We start from the raw sequence: 24,471 nt of genomic DNA on the forward strand, positions 1-24,471 counted from the left end.
TGTGATACATACATATGTCATGTATTGTCTATGTTTATTGTATAATGTTTATATCCTCCCCCAAGTCCTAACAGGTAAGCTCTGGGAGGGCAAGAATTTTTGTCTGTTCACTGTGTCTCCCATGTGGAGAACAGTGCCTGGCACTTAGTAGGCCTTCCATAAGTATTTGTTGAATGTTAAATGAATGAATGAAGGAAATGAGATAGGGAGTGTAGGGTTAGCTTGAGATAGGAAGAAGGATATTCCACTGTTTTTAAGAGATAGGAAGAAATAATAGGATGGATGCAGTTTTGTGGGTATGTTTTTGCATTTCATATTGGAAAGATGTTGAAGTTCTTGCCTGGTAGTTATTTTCTCTAAAGTTGGAGAAAAGGTCGTCATCTCACAGCAAGAGAGAAGAGTGTTGGTCAGAGAATCAAGGAAAATGGAGAAGATTTGCAATAGCGTGGTGGAGTGTGGAAGAATGCGTTAACTAGAGAAATGTAGGCTTGTTCGATTATGTGGAGGGCTCCTTTGAGATCAGTAATGATGAGTTAGTAATGAAACCAACTTGCCCTTTGGAGGACTTACTCTAGTTGTTACTTAACTGCTCAGATGCAGTCATACATGGAGAAAGTGGATAATAATAGGATATCTGAGTTAATAATTTTGGTGGAAGAGCAGTTTGAATGATGATTAGGGTCCAAGGTTTTACCTTGGCAATGGATGGCTCAGGTAGTGTGGAGAGTATCACTGGAGGTGAGCTGAGGGCACACTGTTAGGAAAGTAGTTAAGTTGGATCTGAGAGTTATCTAGGATGATGACAAGGCTTAGGGACAAAACACCCACCGAAAAACAAAACAAAAAAAACAACAAAACAAAAAAAGGATTAGGGGTAGGAGGCTGTAAGCTGGGTGCCAAAGACTTAGGTAGATGAGGAGAGAATGACTGAGAGGTTAAGAAATGACAGCAGTAAGGAGGGGAGAGCTGGTAATATAGCTGAGGGGGCCTGAGCATCAAAGAAATGGGTTGTTTTGTTTATTTGTTTTTTAATATGATGGTATAAGAGTAATTTCTGGAGGTTACATTGGGACCAGGGGAACCCATTTTCCTCCCCTGGCCCTAAGGTAACTGCCATGTGAGGAAAAAAACAACAAAAAGAAAATACACACACAAAAGTAGCCTCCAGGTGAATGGGCTGTAAGGATTGTATTCAGGGGAGAGCCAGCTTTGTTTTAAAGTAAGGAGATGCAATCAGACAAAAGTGGAAAGATAAAATTTACTGGTTATTGCTGAAGACAATGTCAGAGGCACATTGGAATGGGTTGGAAGGTGGAGAGGCATAGGTAGAGTGAATTGGTGGGAAAGTACAGAGTATTCTGGGGATAGACTTATAACAACATGATGAAAGGCATTGTGGTCTTAGTTTCAGCTGTCTTTTTTTTTAATTGAAGTGAAATTTACATGACAAATTAATCATTTTAAAGTGTACAATTCAGTGGCATTGAGTGTGTTTACGATGTTGTACAGCTATCACCCCTATGTAGTTCCAAAACATTTCCATCATTCCCAAAGGAGACCCTATACCCATGAGGCAGTCACTCTCTATTCATCCCTCCCACATCAGCAATCTTTTTGAGGATCGCAGGCTCTGGGCCTAATGGCAGAGAAACATGTCTCACTTGGCTAGGTGATGGTGGAATTAGAACACACTCATCGGAATGTGTGTTAGAGACTCTAGAAACTGGATGTGCTGCTGTTGCTTCAAGCTCACATATTTCTGAAACCAGACTCTTTATTACTAAAAACAGTTCCTCGCCCATCATTCTCCTGATAATTTAGGTCTAATCCCTAGTAGCCTTTTTACCTTCTTCCATGGTTATCACCATCGTCTTATAAATTTCTTCCTTTCTGTTCCCACTGCTATCACTTTAACCTGGATCCTTATTAACTTATGTCTTAACTTTCATAACAAGTCTCCCTGTCTCCAGTTTCTTTCTTCTCTGATGAATGGAGTAGACCATCTTAGATACTGCTGCTATCTATTTATAACCTGATACTCAGGTGCCCTCTACAATCCACCCTTTCTCATATGGTTGTTTTGGTGATCAGATGGGATAATAAAGTGAAATATTGTACAAATATCAAGTATTAGTATATTTATTAGACTTCCTCCTTTTCTCTCACTGTTACCTTCACCCAGCCTCGTGTTTCAGTCAAACTGGTCTAGTCAGTATCCTTGAGCGTACTTTTTGTTTTTTTCTCTGTTGGCATTTTTGTTATAGCAATTCCACTCCCCTGTAATGCTCTTCTCCCTTTCTTTCCATTTATCTAATTCCTGAGTTCTTTATGAAGTCTTCATTTATTTGAGTCTCAGTGATCATTCACTTATTTGAATCATTTGGAACATGTATTGTTTGTGCCACTCATTTGGCATTAGGATAGTCTCCCTTAAATTATTGTTTGTTTGTGTTTAACTGTATCTTAATTATCTTGACAATTATGTTGTAAAAGTTTTGAAGGTAGGGAACATGTCATCCAGCACCTAGCTGGGAAGTTTGAATATAAATTATTGGCAAATGATTTATGATTATGATAAAATATGGTATTGAGAGAGTCACCAGAAATCCATTTAGGAAATATTTGGTTACCCTTTCTCCCCAGCCCCCTTTTTTGTTTGTTTTTTGTTAGTACATTGATTTTCAGCATGATATTTTAACTAAGAGTGATTCTTTCCCTTGAACTTGATATTAATTTGTAATTTCATTTCTGGTGAGGAGATTTAAGGCTAGTTAGATTATTTTTCAATACCTAATATATTCTATATAGTTCAAAGTTAACCAATGTAAGAAGTTATATAGTGACAGTTGGAAGGTCTCTATTTGTCCCTCGCTCACCAAGTTTCCTCCTACGCCACTTCTTATGTTAACACTGTTTTTATTTCATTTTATTTTATTTTATTTTTTTAAAGATTTTATTTTTTTTCCTTTTTCTCCTCAAAGCCCCCCAGTACATAGTTGTATATTCTTAGTTGTGAGTCCTACTAGTTGTGGCATGTGGGACGCCGCCTCAGCGTGGCTTGATGAGTGGTGCCATGTCCCACGCCCAGGATTTGAACCGATGAAACACTGGACCACCTGCAGCGAAGCGTGCGATCTTAAACCACTTGGCCACGGGGACGGCCCCTACACTGTTTTTAGATTGTTGTATATCCTTCTGGAATTTCTCTATGTAAATATATATGCTTATTTTTACTTCCTTTTTCAGTGAGGGTAGCACATTGATGTATGTATGCTTTTCATCATCTAATTTGACAATTATATAATGGAAATTTTTTCATATCAGTATGTAGAGAACTTCCTCATTCTTTCTTACATTTGCAACGTATTGCATTGTGTGGATGTATTATACTTTAAGTGGTCCCATATTGCTCATTACATTAAGATTTGGCCAGGATGAAGATAGCACCACATTCTTTTATAATCGTGCTTTTAATTACTTGAAAGAGCCATAACCAAGGTGACACCAATAGAAGAAATAACAGTGACCATCAAATTTGTGTTTTCATGGCATTGCAGATTTAAATGAAAGTCAAGAAAAATCATGTGTGTTGAATGCTTGCCAGATACTGGAGAACTGTTTATTCTCAGAAGTTAACAACTTTTTAGAAATGAAAATCTTTGAATCTGACATATGTGTCTAAAATACGAATTTCTCTTTTTGCTAGTGAAAAATAATAACATACAAGTTTTGTCGATCATATTAATTGGTTTCATGAATTGCTTCAGGAAATTGGTTTGAGTTCAGTCATGAGAAACTCTGATAGAAAAAGTGGAGTGAATCCCCAGCTGGGTCCCAAGTAATTAAAAGCTCCAAATAAGCAGTATTATTTTAAATGGCAGGGCCATAGTGGGCAAGATGTGGAGACCAGAAGTTTTTAATTGTGTGTTAGGTGATCCCTTGAGAGGATCTAGCTAGTTCTCTGTGATTGATGTGCAAACTAAGTTTCTGAAAATGGCAAAAAAGAGGGAAACCAGAGGCAGGAAAGGAAGGAAGGATGCAACAGAGAGGGAGAACTAAGATGGTAAGCACTGAGGTGACAAAAACAAATTTTGTAGGTGAGCATAAAGCAGCAAACAGAAGAAAATTCAGATAAACTAGGAATTGTGGGGAAAGTAGAAGGAAACTGAGACGAAGAACTTTCAAGGAGTATACAGGAATTGATACAGATTTTACTTTTTTCTGAAGATATGCACAATACCAAGTACCTAAATATTCCAAAGATCTAGATTACAATATTCTTTTTTTTTTTTTAATTTTTTTTTTTTCCTCCCCAAAGCCCTGGTACATAGTTGTATATTCTAGTTGTAAGTTCTTCTATGTGGGATGCCACCACAGCATGGCTTGATGAGCATTATCTACGTTCCTGCCCAGGATCCCCGGTGAACCCCACGCCACCAAAGCTGAGTACACAAACTTAACTGCTATGCTATTGGGCTGGCCCCTAGATTACAATATCCTTATTGAATGAAAGTATATTGACATACTTCAGAAAGATTGTCAGTGATACAGTATTGCTACCATGCAATATTGTTGCTTTAAAGTTAATTCTCAAGCAACCAGAATATTTAGCAAGGACCCATCCCTGATTATTTCAGTTAAATACAATTTACTGTAAATAATTGTTGATGAGATCACAGGAAAGACTTGAAATGATAAGTTCAGTATTGAATTTTCTTACTGAGAGTTGAATCCTGGGTAATGGTATTTGGCTTAGCTACTCATACTATCCTTTTTTTCCTTTTTTCACTTAAGTAATTTCATATATTTGCATATAAGTGATTGTCACATTTTTGTGTCCAAAGTAGTAAGTTTCATTTACTGAATTCCTGTGCACCTGGATGCCATTCTGCATCCAACTGCTAACCTGTGTACCAAAAATTATATAATTATGTGAAATTTTATACATACACTTATTTGGTCATTAAATAATATTTAATTACGCTTTATGATTAGTACTGTCTTAAGATATAGGAAAGAAATACAGCTGCTTTGCTGTCCTATGAGCTTACGTAGAGCTCATAAGTCCAGGATGTCACATTCCAGACATCTAGATATTCTCAAAAATCATTTCAGGTTGCAGCATGAAATTTCCCCATACCTAGAAATGTTATCATATTCGGTACATAGTGTTATAAAACTTACACAGTGGGGCCGGCCTGGTGGCACAGTGGTTAAGTTCGCACGTTCCGCTTCTTGGTGGCCCGGGGGTCGCTGGTTCAGATCCTGGGTGCGGACATGGCACCACTTGGCATGCCATGCTGTGGTAGGCGTCCCACATATAAAGTAGAGGAAGGTGGGCACGGATGTTAGCTCAGGGCCAGTCTTCCTCAGCAAAAAGAGGAGGATTGACAGTAGTTAGCTCAGGGATAATCTTCCTCAAAAAACAAATAAAATAAAAGTTACACAGTAAAACTTTTCAAATGTGTCATCTTTATAGCAGAGTTTTTCAGTGATTTTTTACCTGTATATTGTTGTCACATTCAGTATATCCCCATGAGGATGGAACACCTCTCGTTACAGAGTCCGTCTGTCTCTCTCTCCGTAATACAGTAGAGATGTTCCTAGTGTTCCCTGTGGGCACAGGTAGAAATCCTTCCTGAGGGGCCAAAATCACTTAGGCTTCTTGACCCAGGAAGTCGAATGGCTCCTCTTCCTTCCCAGTAGTATTGGAGAGCTCCCCCAGAATTAATGCTAATTCCTGCTGCTGTCTTTCTTTGAAGAAAGTGCCCTTTGAATATATCACTCACCTCTTATCTTAATAAATAAACAACAATAACAAAAAATAAATCTACCTGTTTTTTAATCAGGTGGATTTCCTGGAGACCCTTTGATTTGATGTATTCTTAGGAGCTTTCTTCTAAGACAACCTAAAAATGTTGAAACGGTTGCTTTGCTTTTGAGACCCAATGACTAGTAATTTAGACTCTGGTTTTTAAATAAGAAATGTACCAGGAAGTTTTTTGTTTTTTAAAAAAATAGCTAAGCTAGTTGACATTATCTAATGAAGGTACATCTTCTTATGAAAAAAACATGTTGGTGTATAATTGTGATCTCTCTGATTATTGTGATCTGTCTCTCTTCACTATTTTTGATTGAAAGATTGGATATTATTGAAGGAAATTCAGAATTTAGTGATTTTTAAATGAGCTTATTATCAGCAATGTCATTTTCATGTGAAATGAGTTTATACATGATTGGAAAGACCATTCAAAATTACAGAATATATGTCCATGCACAGATCAGTTTAAGAGTAATGTGTAGATGAGTTTCCTAACATTCATATATCTAACATTATAGCAATGGTCTGTAAATGTAACAAAGTTAACTCTTTCACTCTGACTGAAAATTTAGCACTTTGACCTATAGCTAATCTGTTTGTTTTTCTTTCGTTTATTACTCATTTGGTCTTGTTCAATAATCCCAAAGCACTTGGGATTCATATTGCCAATTAGAGTTGAAAGAGAGCCCTGAAATGTAGCAGTTGACAGTCAAGAACCAAACCAGAAAGCCACAATAGCCCTCTGACCCTTCCTCATCCTGATAGTGATTCATCAACTAACAGTAACAGTGCGCCCACCTTTATCTGACCTTGATTTGCAGATGCCTCCTCTATATCAAGACAAGGTAGTATTTTAAAATACCAAAATGCTTGAGTGACTATTTTGCCTAATGTGGCATAATTATTCTGTTGCTTTTCAAAAATTGCAGTATAGGCTGTAGAGAAGGGCTCTCACTCACATACAATGAAAGCACGCTCTTGCTGAACCCGGCTTGCAAGTAGCTATTTAGGAATATCTTCGTATGTCTTTTCACAAGTTTCACTACAGCCATGACAGAATATCTATAACATTCATTCAGTGAAAGAACACAGTGGTGAAACTCTCTTGCTTGTAGTTCTTTAGGAACATCTTCATTAAGACTTTTCAAACATTGCAATATAGGCTGTAGAGAAGGGCTCTCACTTGCATAAAATGAAAGCACGCTGTCCCTGAACCCAGCTTGCAAGTAGCTGTTAGTTCATATGGTCTAGGAAGAAAGCCACTACATAGAGTTTTGTAGTCTCCTTTTCAAGTATCAAAAAGAAGGCAGGTGTGGCCTAGGATGTGGGGAGTGAAAGGCAGAGGCCAAATCTTATACAGCAGTGTAGATCATCATTCAGAATTTAGATTTTATTCTGTGTACACTGGGAAGCCACTGCAGGATTTGTTTTTGTTTTTTTTGAGGAAGATTAGCCCTGAGCTAACTAGTGCCAATCCTCCTCTTTTTGCTGAGGAAGACTGGCCCTGAGCTAACATCCGTGTCCATCTTCTTCCAGTTTATATGTGGGACGCCTACCACAGCATGGCGTGCCAAGCAGTGCCATGTTTGCACCCGGGACCTGAACCAGCAAACCCCGGGCCACCAAGAAGCAGAATGTGCGAACTTAACCACTGCGCCACTGGGCCAGCCCCTCTCCTAAACTTTTAAGGAAGAAATAATGCCAGTTCCACATAAGCTCTTTCAGAAAATAGAAAAGAAGAGGAACACTTCTCAACTCATTTTATGAAGCCAGTATTACTCTTATACCGATACAAAGACATGACAGGAAAAGAAATCTGTAAACCAGTATCCCTCAGGAGCATATGCAGAAATTCTTATTAAAATATTAGGAAATCATAAAATAACAAATTGAATCCAACAATATAATGAAAAGTTAATATATCATGACTAGTGTAATATCAAAAAATGTAAGGTTGGTTGAACATTCTAAAATCAATGTGATTCATCACATTAACAGATTAAAATAGAAAAACTATGATCATTTCAATAGATGCAGAAGAACACCATTCATGATTGAAAAACAAACAACCAAAACTCAGCAAACTAAGAATAAAAAAGGACTTCCTTGAACTGATAAAGGGTATCTATCAAAAACCTAAAACTAACATCATACTCAATGGTGAGAGACTGAATACTTTCCTCCTATGATTGTGAGCAAAGCGAGAACTTTTGCCCTTACCACTTCTATTCATCAGTGTACTGGAGCTCCTAGCTAGTGCAGTAGGGTAGGAAAATAAATAAAAGGCATATAGACTGGAAAAGAAATAAACAAAACTGTCTTTATTCATAGACAACCTGGTTGTGTTTATAGAAAATCCTAAAGAATCTATTTCTTTTTTTAAGCCCTTAGAACTATTAAGTCAGTTTAGCAAAATCACAGGGTATATGGTCAATATACAGAAATCATTATTCTGTATACCCTTATCTGGTACTAGTAATGAACAAGTGAAAAGTGGAAGTTGAATAACAGTGCCATTTACAGTAACTTCAAAAATTGAAATACTTAAGAATAAATAAATCTGAACAAGACCTGATACTGAGAACCACAAAACACTGCTGAGGGGGCTGGCCCTGTGTCTGAGTGGTTAAGTTCGTGGGCTCTGCTTTGGTGGCCCAGGGCTTCGCCGGTTTGGATCCTGGGCATGAACCTAGCAGCGCTCATCAAGCCATGCTAAGACAGTGTCCCATGTGCCACAACTAGAAGGACCCACAACTAAAAATATACAACTATGTACCAGGGGGCTTTGGGGAGAAGAAGGAAAAATAAAATCTTGTAAAAAAAAAAACCCCCTGAAAACACTGCTGGTATAAATTAAAGAAGGCCTAAATAGACGGAGGAGTATACTATGTTTATGGATCAGAAGACTCAGTAATTTCAAAGTTTCACTTCTCCCCAAATTGATCTATAGCTTCAACACAATCTCAATCAAAACCTTAGGAAGATTTTTTATAGACCTTAATAAACTGTCTGTAATTTCCATGGAAATTCAGAAGACCTACAATAACATTAAAAAAAATGAAAATGGAAGAATTAACACTATTTGATTTTAAAACTTAAAATAAAGATATAGTAATCAGGACAGTGTGGTATTAACTTAAGGATAGATCAGTTGAACAGAACAGAGTCTTTGTACACCCACACAATAATGGTCAATTGATTTTTGACAAAGATGCCAAGGCAATTCATTGAGCAAATGGTGCTAGAGGAATTGTGTATCCATATGGGGTGGGATGGAGGGGGTTGGGGAAGCTTGATCCTTATCTCATACCATGTTCAGACATTAGTTTGAATGGATTAGAGTCCTAAGCCCAAGAGCTGAAACTCATTATAAAATTTCTAGAAGAAACATAGAAGAAAATGTGACTTTGCTAAGGCCGTGTTTCTCAGAGAAGACCCAAAAAGCATGAGTGAAAAGAGAGTGAATATTGATAAATTTTACTTCATCAAAATTTAAAACTTTCTTTCTTTGAAAGACATGATTAAAGAACAATAAGGTCACCTTACAAACAGCCATGCATCCTGAGAAGGGTATAATTTGTGCTAATTTTGCAATCCATCACTCCAATATAGTGTGGAAGAAAGAGTGCTAAGTATAGAGTTGGGAGTTTCTTTTCTTTTTTGCTGAGGAAGATTGGTCCTGAGCTAACATCTCTTGCCATTCTTCCTCTTCTTGCTTGAGGAAGATTGTCCCAGAGCTAACATCTGTGCCAGTCTTCCTCTATTTTTTGTATGTAGGATGCTGCCACAGCATGGCTTGATGTTGTGCCATGGGTCCATGCTCAGGATCTGAACTTGCGAACCCTGAGCTGCCTGGGCTGCTATAGCAGAGTGCATGAACTTAACCACTACGCCACCAGGCTGGCCCAAATCAGGAACTTCTTTTGTGTAATCCTAACTCTGGCATTTGTCAAAGATACAGTTTACTAAATAACTTAGTGTTTTGTTATGTTCTCTGATCCTTGGTTTTTGTGTGTGTGTGTGTGTGAAATGGTAATATTATGTCTATTATGTAGGATTACCATGGTTGTCAAATAAAAAAACAGATATGAAAAAAATGCGTAGAGTGTTATTGCTATTCTTATTTAATGTATCATCATCATTATTACTGTTACTATATATAGTTGATATTTAATTCCTCCCCTTGAAAAATGGTAAGTAAGAAAGGACCTCTCTTTTTCACATAATCAACTATCATTCTCTCTTAAGGGGAGTCTAAAATTTTTAAATGTTTCAATAGCTGTATAAACAGATCTGTAAACTTCACTTTATCCTTCTGATCCTTGTTGACCATGGAAATCCAAAGTGGGTGTAGTCACATTTTTTTTTTCATTTTCTTTTGAGAGGAGAAGTGCTCACACTGCTGTTGCCTGTGTCCTATAGCTTTATGCCAAGCCAATCCTTTTTACCAGCATTACTTTCATGAACAATTGAAAAAAATTCTCTAGAGATGTAGAGATAAGTAACAATCATATCGTTTATTGTTATATGACTAGATATAACATTATAAATGTATACTATGTGTTATATATTTAGACTATAATAATAATATAACTAATTGATCATTAATGTACTTTTTGCCTGAATACTTCCTCCGTATACTTTTTTAGTGTAGTGAGATCCAGCTGTACTTTAAAACAGGTAATTATCCACTGTGAGAAATGAAAGATAGTTAAGTGGTTCCTAAGAACGTATTAGGCACTTAGAGCTAAAAAGAGAATGATTTCATGTCAAATGAGACAAACTCTATTGCTTCACAAATCCACTTGTCTGTGGCACAAAGAAAATGAGTTTTTTAATATCTGAAAGTTAGATTGTAGGGACTGATCTATGACTCATCCATTATAAATTTAAACTTTCTATGTTACAGAGGTTAAGAACCTTTTTTCTATCAAGGACCACTGAACCAGAGGGTTAAAAAGTAACAGCAACTAAGCCCACTTTCCAAAAAAGCCAAATTAAGGGATTTAGGGGCAAGAAAAATAGAAAACATTACCGTCATTCTACTTTTAAGGTACAATATTGTTCTTAGTTTTATATTAAGGTAGATGAGACAGTAGTATTGAAGAGATCAAAAGAAGAGAAAACACTGTTTTCTTCCTTCTGGATTCCTTTTTTCAGTTGTTAGTCCACCGTCTTTTCAGTCACCCAGACTATCTCACTGGGACAGAGTGAGAGAGATGAAGAAGAGAAAGTGTATAAGATTGTCAGTGAGAATGGTATAGCTGAGGTGGAAAGAGATTTATAAACTGGTTCTGGAGATTTTGAAGTGGATGTCAGAATTTTTATACAGATAGCCTAAGTTCTTTGCATTGTGGTTTTGAGTTATCACTGTTTATGGGGCTGGCCGGTGGCGTAGCGGTTAAGTTCACGCACTCCACTTGGGCAGCCTGGGGTTTGCCAGTTTGGATCCCCGGTGCGAACCTGTGCACTGCTCATCAAACCATGCAGTGGCAGGTGTCCCACGTATAAAATAGCAGAAGATGGGCATGGATATTAGCTCAGGGCCAATCTTCCTCAGCAAAAAGAGGATTGGTGGCAGATGTTAGCTCAGGGCTGAATTATCCCTGTTATGCATGCTTGTCAAAATTTTCTTCTCATTAGCAGTTAACAATTATTCCTAACCTCTGTTCTTGCCAACTTTATGCCAACTTTAAGGAAAATTATTCTTATATGTATGTTAGGACTTTTATAGAGTACTTGCTATAGGCCAGATAGATTCATAAGCCAAAGGCACCCAGTTCCTTGGATTGGTCTCAGTGTGACATGGAATCTTCTTATTCATGCCTTCCACCCAGTTCTTTGAAGGATCAGTTTCAATGTGGCATGGAATCTTCTTATTCATGGCTTTGAAATTTTCTGTTCTGTAGAAAAAGAAAATCCTATCTGTTTATGAAAATAGAGTAAAGCCCAACACATTTTCTTGAATATCATCTAGTGATTGTATCTTCTGGTGTTGCCAAAATATACACCTTTGAGACTAGAGACCTTACCTTTGTATCTTCCATAATATTTTGGACAAAGTAGGGACTTAATATTTATTAATAGAAGTAAGACTATTATTTGCATCATTTAGACCTCCATGTGTTGCAAAAGGAAAAGATGAATAAATGTGTTTATTTTATAAAGATAAAGAACAGCATAGATTTTCAAAGCATGATCATTAGGAGTTTTCTTTTTTTTTTTTTTGAGGAAGATCAGCCCTGAGCTAACATTAGCTGCCAGTCTTCCTCTTTCTGCTGAGGAAGACTGGCCCTGAGCTCACATCCCTGCCCATCTTCCTGTACTTTATATGTGGGACGCCTGCCACAGCATGGCTTGACGAGTGGTGCCATGTTCGCACCCGGGATCCGAATTGGTGAACCCCGGGCCGCTAAAGCGGAACGTGCGCACTTAACCGCTGCGCCACAGGGCAGGCCCCTCATTAGGAGTTTTCTTGAAGGCAACTCCTGGGAAAAGTTGAAAAATCACTGTAAAAGATTAGAAAGTTCTGTTTGAAGATGAAGCATGTCTCCCCTTACATGTTCGTTTTTGTCCCTTAGAATATTGCACTACTTTGTTTTGTTTGGTCCTCCCTCTCTGCCTGCCCCTTATCCACAGTTGAGCTTTTTATTCCTCAGATAATTAGGTCTCATCGAGGGTGCCTCATTTGAGTTTCTATCTCTCTGTCATTTCCTCTCCCTCTCTCACTGTCTGAGAAGGCCACCTGCCTATTAATATTACCTTCATTTAATTAAAGGTAGGATAACTGGCTATTGCCTCAAATTAGGATAGAATTCTTATGTGTCTAGTATCCCAGGCCTAGTCCCCATATTTCAGGTAAGAAACTTTGATAGCTCGTCCACATCCTGATGATCAGGAATCTATAATATTAAAAGGAAAGAGCAGTACTGAAATGTGACCTTGCACACAAGTCAACCTCATTGAGCTGGCTTTCTTTATCTGCAAAATTGAAAGAATTAATGTGTGCCCTTGAACCTAATAGATTTGTTGTGAGTATAAAATTAAAGCTTTGTAAGCTACAAGACTTCTGCAACTTTACGATATTATGGGCATGATATTTCTGAAGTACCACTTAGGAAAGGCTACATTAAAATAAAATAGTCACACTCCTATGAAGCAGCAAGAGGTATCTTTTCAGTCTCTTCATTTCTTTATCTATAGTAGCCTCTTTATCCTCTATGTATGGAAATTTAATACACCTCTAAAAGCCTAGGGCAAATGTTACCACCTTTATAAATTCTCTCTTTAATGCCCTAAATTAAGAGTGATATCACCCCCTGGAATTCAGATAATTTGGCAGCTTTTTAGTGGACATAGTTCCCTTATTTTTGCTTTCTTTTCAGTCGACCCTCTATTCCCGAGTGAAACATCAAGATATCATAAAACAATCATAAGATTAGAGCAGTAGTCGCTCAAACCTTGATATGTCTAAGATCACATGGGGAATCCTGATCTCACCTTTCCAAGTTGGGGGTCAGGCCTTCTGCTTCAAATACACTGCTCTTCCTTCAATCTCTTGCATTTTACACAGCCGCTTGTACTTTCGGCCTTTTGCACGTGATGTTGCCTTTGCTTAGAATTAGTGTTTTCTTTCTTTGTATGATGCCTATCCTTCAGATCTGAGCTTTATCATTAATTCCTGAGAGAATCCTTTGCTAGCCTATCATTAATTCCTAGTGAGTCCTTTCCTGGGTCAACTCTCCCATATTATATATTCTCACAGCACTGAGTACCCCATCATAGCGCTCACCACAAGTGAAGCTTTGCCATGTATTTGTATGATTATTTAAATGATGACTCACTAAACTGTAAGCTCCATGAGGGTGGAAACTATGTGTGTTCTCTATATGTTCCTGTTGCCTGTATATGCTTATTGCCTATGGTTCCTGGAACAGAGTTGTCACTTAATAAGTATTGAGTGGATAGATGAGTAATAGCCCACAAACGTTACTTTGACAAACATTGGACCAGATGGTCTGGACCCTTACATTCTATCCCTGGTTTACAACTGATTTGTAAGTTTTCTCAACCTTTCTGTGTCTGCTTTGGTATCTGAAACTGAATGAAAATCTGCCATACATACCTCACAGGGTATTGTGAACATCACATGAGAAATGTAAGTATACTTTGAAAAAGTATAAAGTGCTATTTAAATATAAAGTTACGTTAAATAGCTAGTGATGGAAGTGGAAGGCGTTGTCATGGATACAAAGTATAATACATGGACCGTGTTTTGTTATTTATCCTATAAACCAGAGGAGTTGCATTTCGAGATGGAGTTTAATCTCTAGTTCTTGTACATTTGACTTCTTGCTTATTTTAGGAATTCTGTCCCTTACTATCCATTGTTTAGGGTAGTGAATATCATTTATTTCCACTTTGAAAACATATGGACCAAAATTGTCTAAGACTAGCCTCCAGATTCCTTTTTGTGGTCCAGCAAGCTCTGTGGTATTAGTACAAACCCCATCTTTCACAAATGGCTTATTTATGTGTTTATAATTACTTAATACTAGTGCTGTGAGACATAAAGGGATTATGTATGTTACTTTAACTCTGGAAAAACAGAATAGGAAAACACGAGTTAAATAAATTGAATTGATATTGGTTGTATTTTTGGAATAGGGCAAGATATGCTTAACTTTTAAAACAAACTGTGTATTTGGTCATTCCATAATTTTCTACCACTAGCCTGATAAAATATATTTATGTTCACCACCTCCCTGTTTTCTGTTCCCAATTCTTCCTACCGTCACCCTTTTTCATTCCTCTAATTTTTCTTCTTTTTAACTTCAACATCCTGGGTTGCAGGGGAAAAAAACCTGGCACTTAATCAAGAACATGATCTCATTGCTTTCAATGCCTTAGAAAAGAAACATTTTAAAGCAGTTGAAAGATTCCACTTTGGAAAGTAGGTACTGCATAACTAAGTGTGTTGGTTCCCAGCAGAGCCTTGAGTAACCTCTTTCCAGCCATTCTCATGTTTTTTCTCTTCTACTTCCTGTTCAGTGAGCAATAGCCTGTTTAAAAAAAAAAAAAAAATCCGGTAAGACTTTCCTCTTGACTCTCTTGCCAGAGTATTGTTTTCTGTTCTTTCACTCTTCTACATAATACTTTTATATTTTTGTAGCATGATTGTTTCTAGGCTTCATCACCTATCTAGAGATGGAGTATAGCTTTTAGTTCCCTCCTGCTCACACAAGCCCCCAGCCTTCCTCAGAGTTCCTTAAGTATTTCTGGGAGTCATTGAGTGGAATGTAACATGCATTCAGAAACAAGTGAATATTCTTTTCTTGCAGTCTGCTTGGGAAGTCCATCCCCCAAGCCACCCCAGTGTCGGGCCTTATCATTGTCGCTGCTACTAGGCCTTCTCTGAGGGTTATTAGCAGTGCCAGGACTGCTGTCTTTAGAGCTTTCAGAGCTGCCAGTCTTCCAGGTACCCAGGAGGTGCAGGGCTGAATTAGAGAGCTGCCTCCACCCCCACACCCTCCCCCGCCCCCAATTCCAAAGCAGCAGAGTTTGTGCTCACAGTTTCACAGTATCTCTTGAAAAGGTTTCTTATCTTTTCGATTTACTCTTTTACTCTTTCTGGGCTCAAAACCAGTTCAGAGCGCCAGATGGAAAAAGATACCATGCCATTTCATCCATTGTCCTTATTTCATGTCACTTTCCTTGTGCTCACCCTCTTAACCTCCTCTAGGTTGTCAGACTTCCATGGCTCCCTCCCCAATCCATCAAAGGTGATGACACAGCTTTTGGGAGATAAAAAGTACTTCCTTTAAGATGATTAGAAACTACTGCCTTTGATGCTTTTTCTCAAATAGTTGAAGTCATTTATTTATAATTAGAGTAATTAAAAGGTTAGTTGGAGGCACTATAAAAATCTGAATTTTGGTAAAAAACTTGAGATAATGAGTCCTTGCAGTTACTAGGGAAAGCAAGCCTTGTCCAAGCAGTTCTTGGCTAAGAGCTTTCTGCCTACCTTGGGATTTCTGCATACTCACAAAACTACTTTCTCATCGTAGTTTAGTTATCCAAATAAACTGTCTACGAGAAAGCAGTTATTCTCAATATCAGCCATTACATTGTTTTTCTGATATTCTCCTTAAATCAGTTTTCCTCTAGGATGTGATAACCTTCTGCAAAGATTGGTAGTTCAAGCTTACAAGAGGTCTAGGGAGCTAACATTTCTGAGTGCCTACTTAGGAACATTATTATTCTATCTTATTTAGTCCTCATAGTGACCCCTTTAGGTAGATGTCATTGTCCACAATTCACAGAGGAGGAAACCCGGGCTTAGCAAGATTAAGACATTTGTGCAAGATCAAAAGGCTAACAAACTACTAACAAGTAGTAGAACCTGAGATTTTGAACACAAAACAGTCTTGCTTTAAGTCTCTTATTCTTTGTATTATTCTGTCCTACTCCCAGTTTTACATTTTAGAAAGATTACTTTTTAAACTATGTGTGACAAGAATAAGAATGGAGAGCAATTGGAGACTGTGGCTTTAACACAGCAGAAAGAGGTCTCAAGTAAGATAGAGAAGGTCTCATAAAAGAACCTGCTAAGAAGGGTAATTGACACCACTTGGTTTAGCATATACTTGGTTTTGTTTTAGTTCACCATAAGCAGAGTGGATTTTAACAGCTATAAATTTCAGTTTAAAACGACAACCTATCAATTTTATGTTGACATTATCTAATACTTAGTATTTGGGGATATGGCTTAAAGTATAAGCTCAGAATTTTAAGACTGCATTATTTTCTGCCTTTCATAGGGATTATCTGTAATATGAATGTGCTTGATAGGTATTTTTAAGTCTTTATTTTTCTTGTATATTAACTCATATAAAATAAGTAATAAAGAGCATGGCATACAGACTGAGCACATTTTTAGTGCTGGTTAGACGTAATATAAATGAATTTAAAGCTGATTTGAATCTGGAAATTCTTCCAAAAATTGAAAAAGTCTTGCCACCTATAATTAGGTATAAAACTATAGTACAGAGGCTGCTTTTTTTTTTGTTGAGGAAGATTAGCCCTGAGCTAACATCTGCTGCCAATCCTCCTCTTTTGCTGAGGAAGACTGGCCCTGAGCTGACATCCATGCACATCTTCCTCTACTTTATATGTGGGACGCCTGCCACAGCACAGCCTGACAAGCAATGTGCAGGTTTGCGCCTGGGATCTTAACCAGTGAACCCCGGCACACCAAAGGGGAATGTGCAAACTTAACCACTGCACCACCGGACTGGCCCCCAGAGGGTGCTTTTTGAGGGCCAGTTGTATATGGTAGCATATAATAAATAATTTAAAGTATTAATAGTGTATATTTGTGTGGTGCATTATACTTTTATAATTATCATTGTAGTTTCAGAACTCATGAGCTTGTCAGTAGATATCTGAGGAAAATAATTCAGAATAAGGGATCTGAAGTATATGGAGACTAGCAGATAAAGTTATGATTCTGGAGTAGAATACGTGATCTTACTGGGAATGGCCAGGTCATGGGAAACAGAGAGAAACAAAAGAAATAGAGAAAATGTGATGGTTAGTTGCAGCCCCAGATTTTTAAAGACAGGAGTGTGAGAAAGCTGTGTGCTCCCCAACTCAGGAGGAAAGCCTTTTCTCATGACTTGAGATGCTTTTTATGTCTGTTCAGTCAGGCAATACAAAATGTGATGCCCTAAAATAACTATTGTAGACTGTGGGGAAGGTGGAAAATAAAAGAAACTGTTGTCCTGGGGTTGGTTACAGTATTATCGGTATTGGAGTACAATGTGAGTTGGCTTCCTGGAATTTGTTTGACTTCAACTTTTAGTTGTAAAACATTATCTGATTGGTTATCTGCTTATTTTGAATTATATATTAGCATATCCTCCTGAGATATGGGAGGTAAAACATTTCTCCACTTCTCTTGGAATGGAGAGTGTATGAATTCCCTCATCCTCTGCCTTCTTATCTTCTTTATAGCACTCACCTCCTAGTAAATTGACAAGAGGATGCTTCAAAGCTAGTCCTAAGAGTAGTTGATGATGCTTTCTGAGGTACAATTTAATGGATGCTGGGAATGTCCAAAAATAATATCTCTACTAACCTATTGATATTATTAGAAATTCTACCATTAGCAACTCATTCTAAGTTTCCTGTAAAGTTAGGTCATCCCTAGTGAAGCTGTTGATTTAATCCCTATCTAGCTAAGATAATATTTAGCATTTTTTAATAGAAATTTTCAGCTGTGGGTTCCTTTTTGATCTGGCCCTTCCAGTAGCCCCTGCTTCTCTGATTTCGTATTTTAAAATGTTACCCTTTGCTCTTGTAACTCTAGCCACATTATCCTCAGTGCTATTCTTTGAACGTGATAGACAGTTTCTGCCTCAAGGTCTTGATATTGAATGTTCTCTCCTCTATATCTACATGGCTTGCTTCCTAACTTCATTCAAGTCTTTTTGTTTTTTTTTTTTAAAGATTGGCACTTGAGCTAACATCTGTTGCCAATCTTCTTTTTTTAAATTTTTTGTCTTCTCCTCCCCAAAGCCCCCCGGTACATAGTTGTATATACTAGTTGTAGGTCCTTCTGGTTGTGCTCAAATCTCTACTCTGATTTAACTTTCTCACTGAGGCTTTCCATGAGCACCCTATTTAAAATTGTAACCCTACCACCCACAATCCCTAAATTATTTCCCAGCTATGTTTTTCTCTGCTGTACTTATCATGATCTAAATATTGTATGTTTGACTTTTTTTTTAATTTGCTTATCTTTCACCACAAGAATGTAAGCTTTATGTGAACAGGGATTTTGCTCTATTTCCTGGTGCCTAATAATATGTGCTCAGTAAATATTTGTGGAACGCATAAATGAATGAATGCAAGGTCCTGCAGGACTGAAGCATAAAAAGAAGTGCCTATAGGGAAAGTGGATACCAAACAATTATCTCATTGTGTGGTTTTTCTTAAGATGACATTTCCTGAAATATGTTAAATTTTATTTCTCTGCTGCAGGAAATACTTGCCTAGGGCCAATTATGGACAGTGTCTGTTTGCACATTTATGACAACTCTGAACTCTTAACAAAACCTTCAAATGACATGCATTTAAATAGACCCCAAGTTTCTGAATGACTGACTGGAATTTTTGCTTTTATTTATTGGTAAATTAGTATAAGCACTAACCTGGGAGTCATGGTTTCTTGTTTGTATTACCAGATTTTTTTTTCATCTGTAAACTGAGATGATTGGAATACATTGTTAATTTCAATTCTAATTTAATGTAAGATTTTATGACTCACCTTAGTCTAGCTTAAAGAAATCGTACTCCAATTCTATAATTATTTCATTTATTAAACATTGGGAAACTGCTGGGATAGAGGAAATGCAAAATGAGGAAGAAAATATTGGATCTTCCAGACATGCAGAACCACAAGTTTTTGCTCTGATAATTGTTTATCAGTGTATTATATATTCTGCATGGAAAAGAGTAGAGAGGCTTCGAAGCCATATGTATGTTTGAGCAATAGATCAGGGCATGTAGATTGGTTCTCTGAGTAAACTGTTATATTTTAACATCAAAATATTCTGGATGTTTGAGCAATAGATCAGGGCATGTAGATTGGTTCTGTGAGTAAACTGTTATATTTTAACATCAAAATATTCTGGATGTATGCCAGTAGGAATGGTGTTTTGTGTGTTTGTTTTAGTCTGGGATAGTTCCTTTTTTGAATGCTAGTCACACAGACTTTTAAAATCATTTATAATGATGATAGGAGACTCTGCCATTCACATTGTAAGTTTTCCTGTTGTAGTGAACTCTGGAGAACTGTCATGGGTTAAGCAACATGGAGTTGTTGAACTCCTGAATTCTCAGTCTAGTATTTTTAGCTACCTGAAGGGTGTCATCAGTCCTTACAGAGATTGGCTCCAAGGGCACTGTGGATGTAGATCATAAACCAATGACAGGATATCTTTTTGGTCCTGGAAACACTCGTATTACCTGACTATCAAGAGCCAAGCCCATTTTTTTCTGTCCTTAGCACTTGCACAGCATTTGTCTTATAGTACGTACTTAATACATGCTGATCATTTGTCTTAGAAAATGTTCCAATTACATTACTTTTAAATTTAGTAACAGAATCTTTTGGTGTTAATTTTTAGAATTGGAACCCTTAAAATTATCTTATTTGAATGAGGCTTGAAAATAGGCATTTTCTTTCATTTCTTCGCTAAACAAGGATTTATTTACTGCTTACAACGTTGCTACCACATTGATAGGAGCTAGAACTACAACAGTTGATCAGAAACAATGCTTTCTCCTAAGAAACTCACATTCTAGGAGAGAGAGAGAAAGATTTGTTGTACAAATTATAATATAGTATAACAGAAATATATTGATGGTACTTTTCTAGCAGAGAGTTTTTAAAAGGATGTTTGCTGTAAATAAGAGTCACTGGGCCAGCCCAGTGACATAGTGGTTAAGTTCGGCAGCCCTGGAGTTCATGGGTTTGGATCCCAGGCAGTGACCTACACCACTCATCAAAGGCATGCTGTGGCTGCGAGCCACATACAAAATAGAGGAAGATCGGCCCAGATGTTAGTTCAGGGCTGATCTTCCTCAAGCAAAAAGAGGAGGATTGACAACAGGTGTTAGCTCAGGGCCAATCTTCCTCACCAAAAAAAAAACTAAGAGAGTCACTGAGGCTGGTAGAAAGGAAAGGGAGAGGAAAGCATTCCATTTCAGAAGGGCTAAGAGAATTGCTTGGCTGGGGCAAGTACTTACTATGTAAGATGAATAGAGGTTAGAGAGGCTAGTTTCGGAATATTTATGAGTTGCTTTGATCAATGTCTATTATATGAATTCCCTTGAAGTACATATATCTTAAGTGCTGTCAAATTTACCTTAATTATAAATAACTAATTAAATTTGTTTTGTTTAAGTAGTCAGCTTGGAATGTTGGTATGGGAAATAATAGAAGATGCTTGGAGTGACATTATGCTCAAATTGTCTTTATGCCTAGACATTGTATTTGACACGAGATATGGCATTGCATTATGAGAGTTCTTTCTTGTCTTCTAAACCAGTAGTTTCCAAGTAGAATTACCTCAGGAGCTGTTTAAAAATATTCTTGGACCCCTTCTCTATGCTTCTAAAAGACATCCATGTGATTCTGATACATAACAGTTTGAGAACAACTGTCCTAAACTGACATAGAAAGTGTTGCCTGCTACATTTTTGTACTGTAATTCAATCAGAATGGAGTAGGGTCACATGTAACTTAATAGTGACAACCCCGTGGGAGTAGAGCACCCTGAGACTTCCATAGTAGGGAATGCTATAATATAGTATAAACAATAGCTGCTTCATAGATGTTTTGAATTAAAATGAATCAAAAAATGTGAAAACCACGGAGTATGTACAACTACAACTCTTTCAGAAATAATGAAGCCACAGGGAAGTGGCATCTAAAGTGACTATGATAAAAGGTGCCCGTGGTTGTAGTCAAGTACATTTGAGTCGAGTACACCTATATAGGCAGAGATGGTAGCTCAGTCTCTGACCTAAGGATAAGTATTCCCTAACATTTCATAGCATAGTTCAATAGAGTTTACCAATGACCTGCTGTTATTAATAGGGGCATGTGTATTTTTATTTTCAGGTTATATAATTATTTTAGAATGAAAGAAAAGTAGGGAACATTTTGAGAGTAACATCAAAAACCACCACATATCTTATAGTGATCAAAACCTATAATTACCATTATTAGACTACCATAGTAAATTCTAGAGGGTATGTGGCAGTCATGTGGTTCTTCTGATTAATTGTATTTACTGGTAAAGCATCAAGATCATCTAGCAGTGAAATATAGTAGTTTAGAGACTCCTTTACAGAAGCCATAAAGAATATGAATGTTCCACCCTCTTGTATCTATTCATGAGTTAGTTCAACAAATACTGTAGTGCCTGTTATGTTGCAGATACTACTTTAGGAGGGGATACAGATATAGACAATAGTGACACAGATAATAGACAAATAAAATAAATATATGTTAAATAGTAATATTTGCTTAGAAGAAAAAAGAAAGCAAAAAACGAAACTTTTGCATTTAAAAAAATTGCTGAGTTTAGAGAAGGGAAGCCTGGGGAAAAGGGAAGCCTGGTTCAGTTACATCATAGATGTTTAATCACTGCTTCTTGAATGAGTGTGCAAAAGGCTTTTTTCTGCAAATTTAATACACAGAAAAAAGAACTTTGGAGTAGTGGGAGAAAATAATATAATTTTACGTCCAGGACAGGAGAACTCATAGTTTCCTGTATCCTGCTCTGGTAGACTCTCTACAGAAGTATCCTGTTGAGTTTGGGAACTGCTTTTTGAGAAAAGACAGTCAGGATAATGACAGAGGAGGAAACCATGTCAAACTGGAGTCAAGGCTGGGAATATTTAGCATGGAGACTCTTTGCACAGATCTTGCAGATATTTAAAAGGCTGTCTTGTGGAAGAGAAAAGAGGAAATTTAGTCTTTATTGATTCAGCCATACTAGTAGGTTGAAGTTACAAGAAACAGTTTGAGAATCTCTAAAAGGAAGATCTTTATCAGGAAAACTCCATTAAACTTCCCTGTCACTGGAAATGTAGGAAAAGCTACATGAATATCTATAGGTCTTTAAAGATTTGATAAGTAATATATGTAATAATTGTTTTGGAGTAAAATCTCCATGGTATATGATGTACTTACCTTTAATCATGAATCATAATGGGTAAAACAATATAAACATCATTAAATATTTTAGTGGTATATCTGTTGCTCAACTTGCTGCATGATACCTATCACAGTTAAACATTTGCTCCAGAGAAATGATAGAAAATGATATCCCTAATCTTATGTATAGGAGAAAGGTGAGGCCTAAGTAAGTACTTCAACTACAGTTCTAATAAGAAAAGGGAAGTCCATTAGCTGATTGACCTAGGGCAAGTAGTGTCTTGTCTTAATTACCTACCTCAGGGGATTGTGAGATTAAATGACTTTGTATGTGTAAAGCATTTAACCCAGAGAGTATCTGGCCCAGGGAAGTATTCATTAAATAGTGGTAGTAGTTTTATTTACAGTTTTAAGATAATGAAAGGTGTTATTTGAGAGATTAGTATTCTAATCTAGATGAGTTTTTAATTCCTAATATCTGTGGTTCTGTTTTTCCCACATGTCATCAACCATTCTTCACAGCAAAGCTCTCCATGTGCCTCTCAAATCACAACTAAATGTGGTAAGGCCTCATTTATCTGGCGTTGTTGAAGAAATGTTTGACATAAGTGAGACACCTTCTGATTAACTTCCTAAAATGTAAACTTTTCTTTTAACCTTTTAAAAACAAATGTATCACATACTTTCCTGCCTTTTTAAAACAAAGATCCTAAACATGACTTTAACTTTTAATGAGTCGGTGTTGTTAATGTGTATATATCTATAATTAAATAGTTGTTTTAATTTACTTTATTTCATTCTTTTCAGACAGCTATCATTTTTTGGTGGTAAAGCCTTTTTATATCTTCCCAACCACTTTCTAAGTTTCTATATCTAATCTACTCTGGATTTGGAAACCAGGTATTGAAGCTTACTAAGAATTGTATGTTAAAATGATAAAATGTCTGGAATTTGCTTGAAAATATCCATTGGAACCAGGAAGCAGAGTGGGCGGTTGTTAATTATTCAAGCTGGGTAATGGGTATTTAAGCATCTATTACTCTGCCTTTATATGTTTGCAAATTTTCATAGTAAAAAGTTTTTAAAATCCAACGTTATAAAAAAAGAATTGTATGTTAGATATATGCAGGTCTATGTATATTTATTTCTTAACTTTTATCTTCATAAGGATTCACAGAAAACTTAGTATTTATCTTTGGATAGAAGGACTGAGAGCTAATAAGAGGCACAAACTTCTGGTTATAAAATAAATAAGTCATAGGAATGTGATGTACGGTATAGGGAATATAGTCATTAATATCATAGTAACTTTGTATGGTGACAGATGGTTACTAGACTTGCCATGTTGATCATTTTGTAGTGTATATAAATGTTGAATCACCTTGTTGTACACCTGAAACTAGTATAATATTGTATATCAACTATACTTTTAAAAAAAAAGACTGAGAGCTAAAAGGAAGGGATGTTCACTTTTTATTTGTTCTGGTGGAGTTTTAAGACCTTTTTTACCTTCATGTATTATGTTTGTTTATGTATTTATGTGTGTGTGTGTTTTAGATGTTTATCTACTCAGGAAGAAGGTGCATTTCCTCCTCCGTAAATTGAAAGCATCTAATTTAAGGGATTGTGAGGCTTCTGTACCTCTGTACTTTAACACGTTTTTTGTTTTGTTTTAAATAGGTATTTTAGGTGAATAACACTGGGTTCTGTGTGAAGTGCTAAAAGAGCAGTAAAGGGGGCTGTGTAATGGCTGTTTCAGACTTCTGAGAAGTCTCTTTTGGTATCCAAATCTGGGCCTAAGGGTCTCACTAACTGGTGTTTGCAGTGTCCTCTGTCACCTCTCCCTTTGCTACCTGTGCTGTAACTAAGCTCTTTACTCTCTCTTATGCTTTGTTTTCTTCCTAAACCTTAAACTCTT

General features: G+C 36.9%; 1 protein-coding gene across 32 annotated transcripts in view; it reads left to right on the plus strand.

Annotated features, from left to right (window-relative positions):
* HMBOX1 (homeobox containing 1) overlaps window positions 1-24,471 on the plus strand; it is a 179,604-nt gene that overhangs the window by 40,363 nt on the left and 114,770 nt on the right. For 9 of the 32 annotated variants that reach the window (XM_070611398.1, XM_070611394.1, XM_070611393.1 and 6 more), the window contains exon 2: window positions 23,076-23,115. The exons of 22 other annotated variants lie outside the window; for them this stretch is intronic. The gene's annotated coding sequence lies outside the window, so the exon portion shown is untranslated. Of the gene's footprint in view, window positions 1-23,075; window positions 23,116-24,471 lie in introns of those variants that run through there. One more of the 32 variants, XM_070611385.1, reaches the window with a different exon arrangement.

Source organism: Equus przewalskii, chromosome 2, assembly GCF_037783145.1.
Source record: "Equus przewalskii isolate Varuska chromosome 2, EquPr2, whole genome shotgun sequence".
In the NCBI taxonomy this organism is placed as follows: Eukaryota; Metazoa; Chordata; class Mammalia; order Perissodactyla; family Equidae; genus Equus; species Equus przewalskii.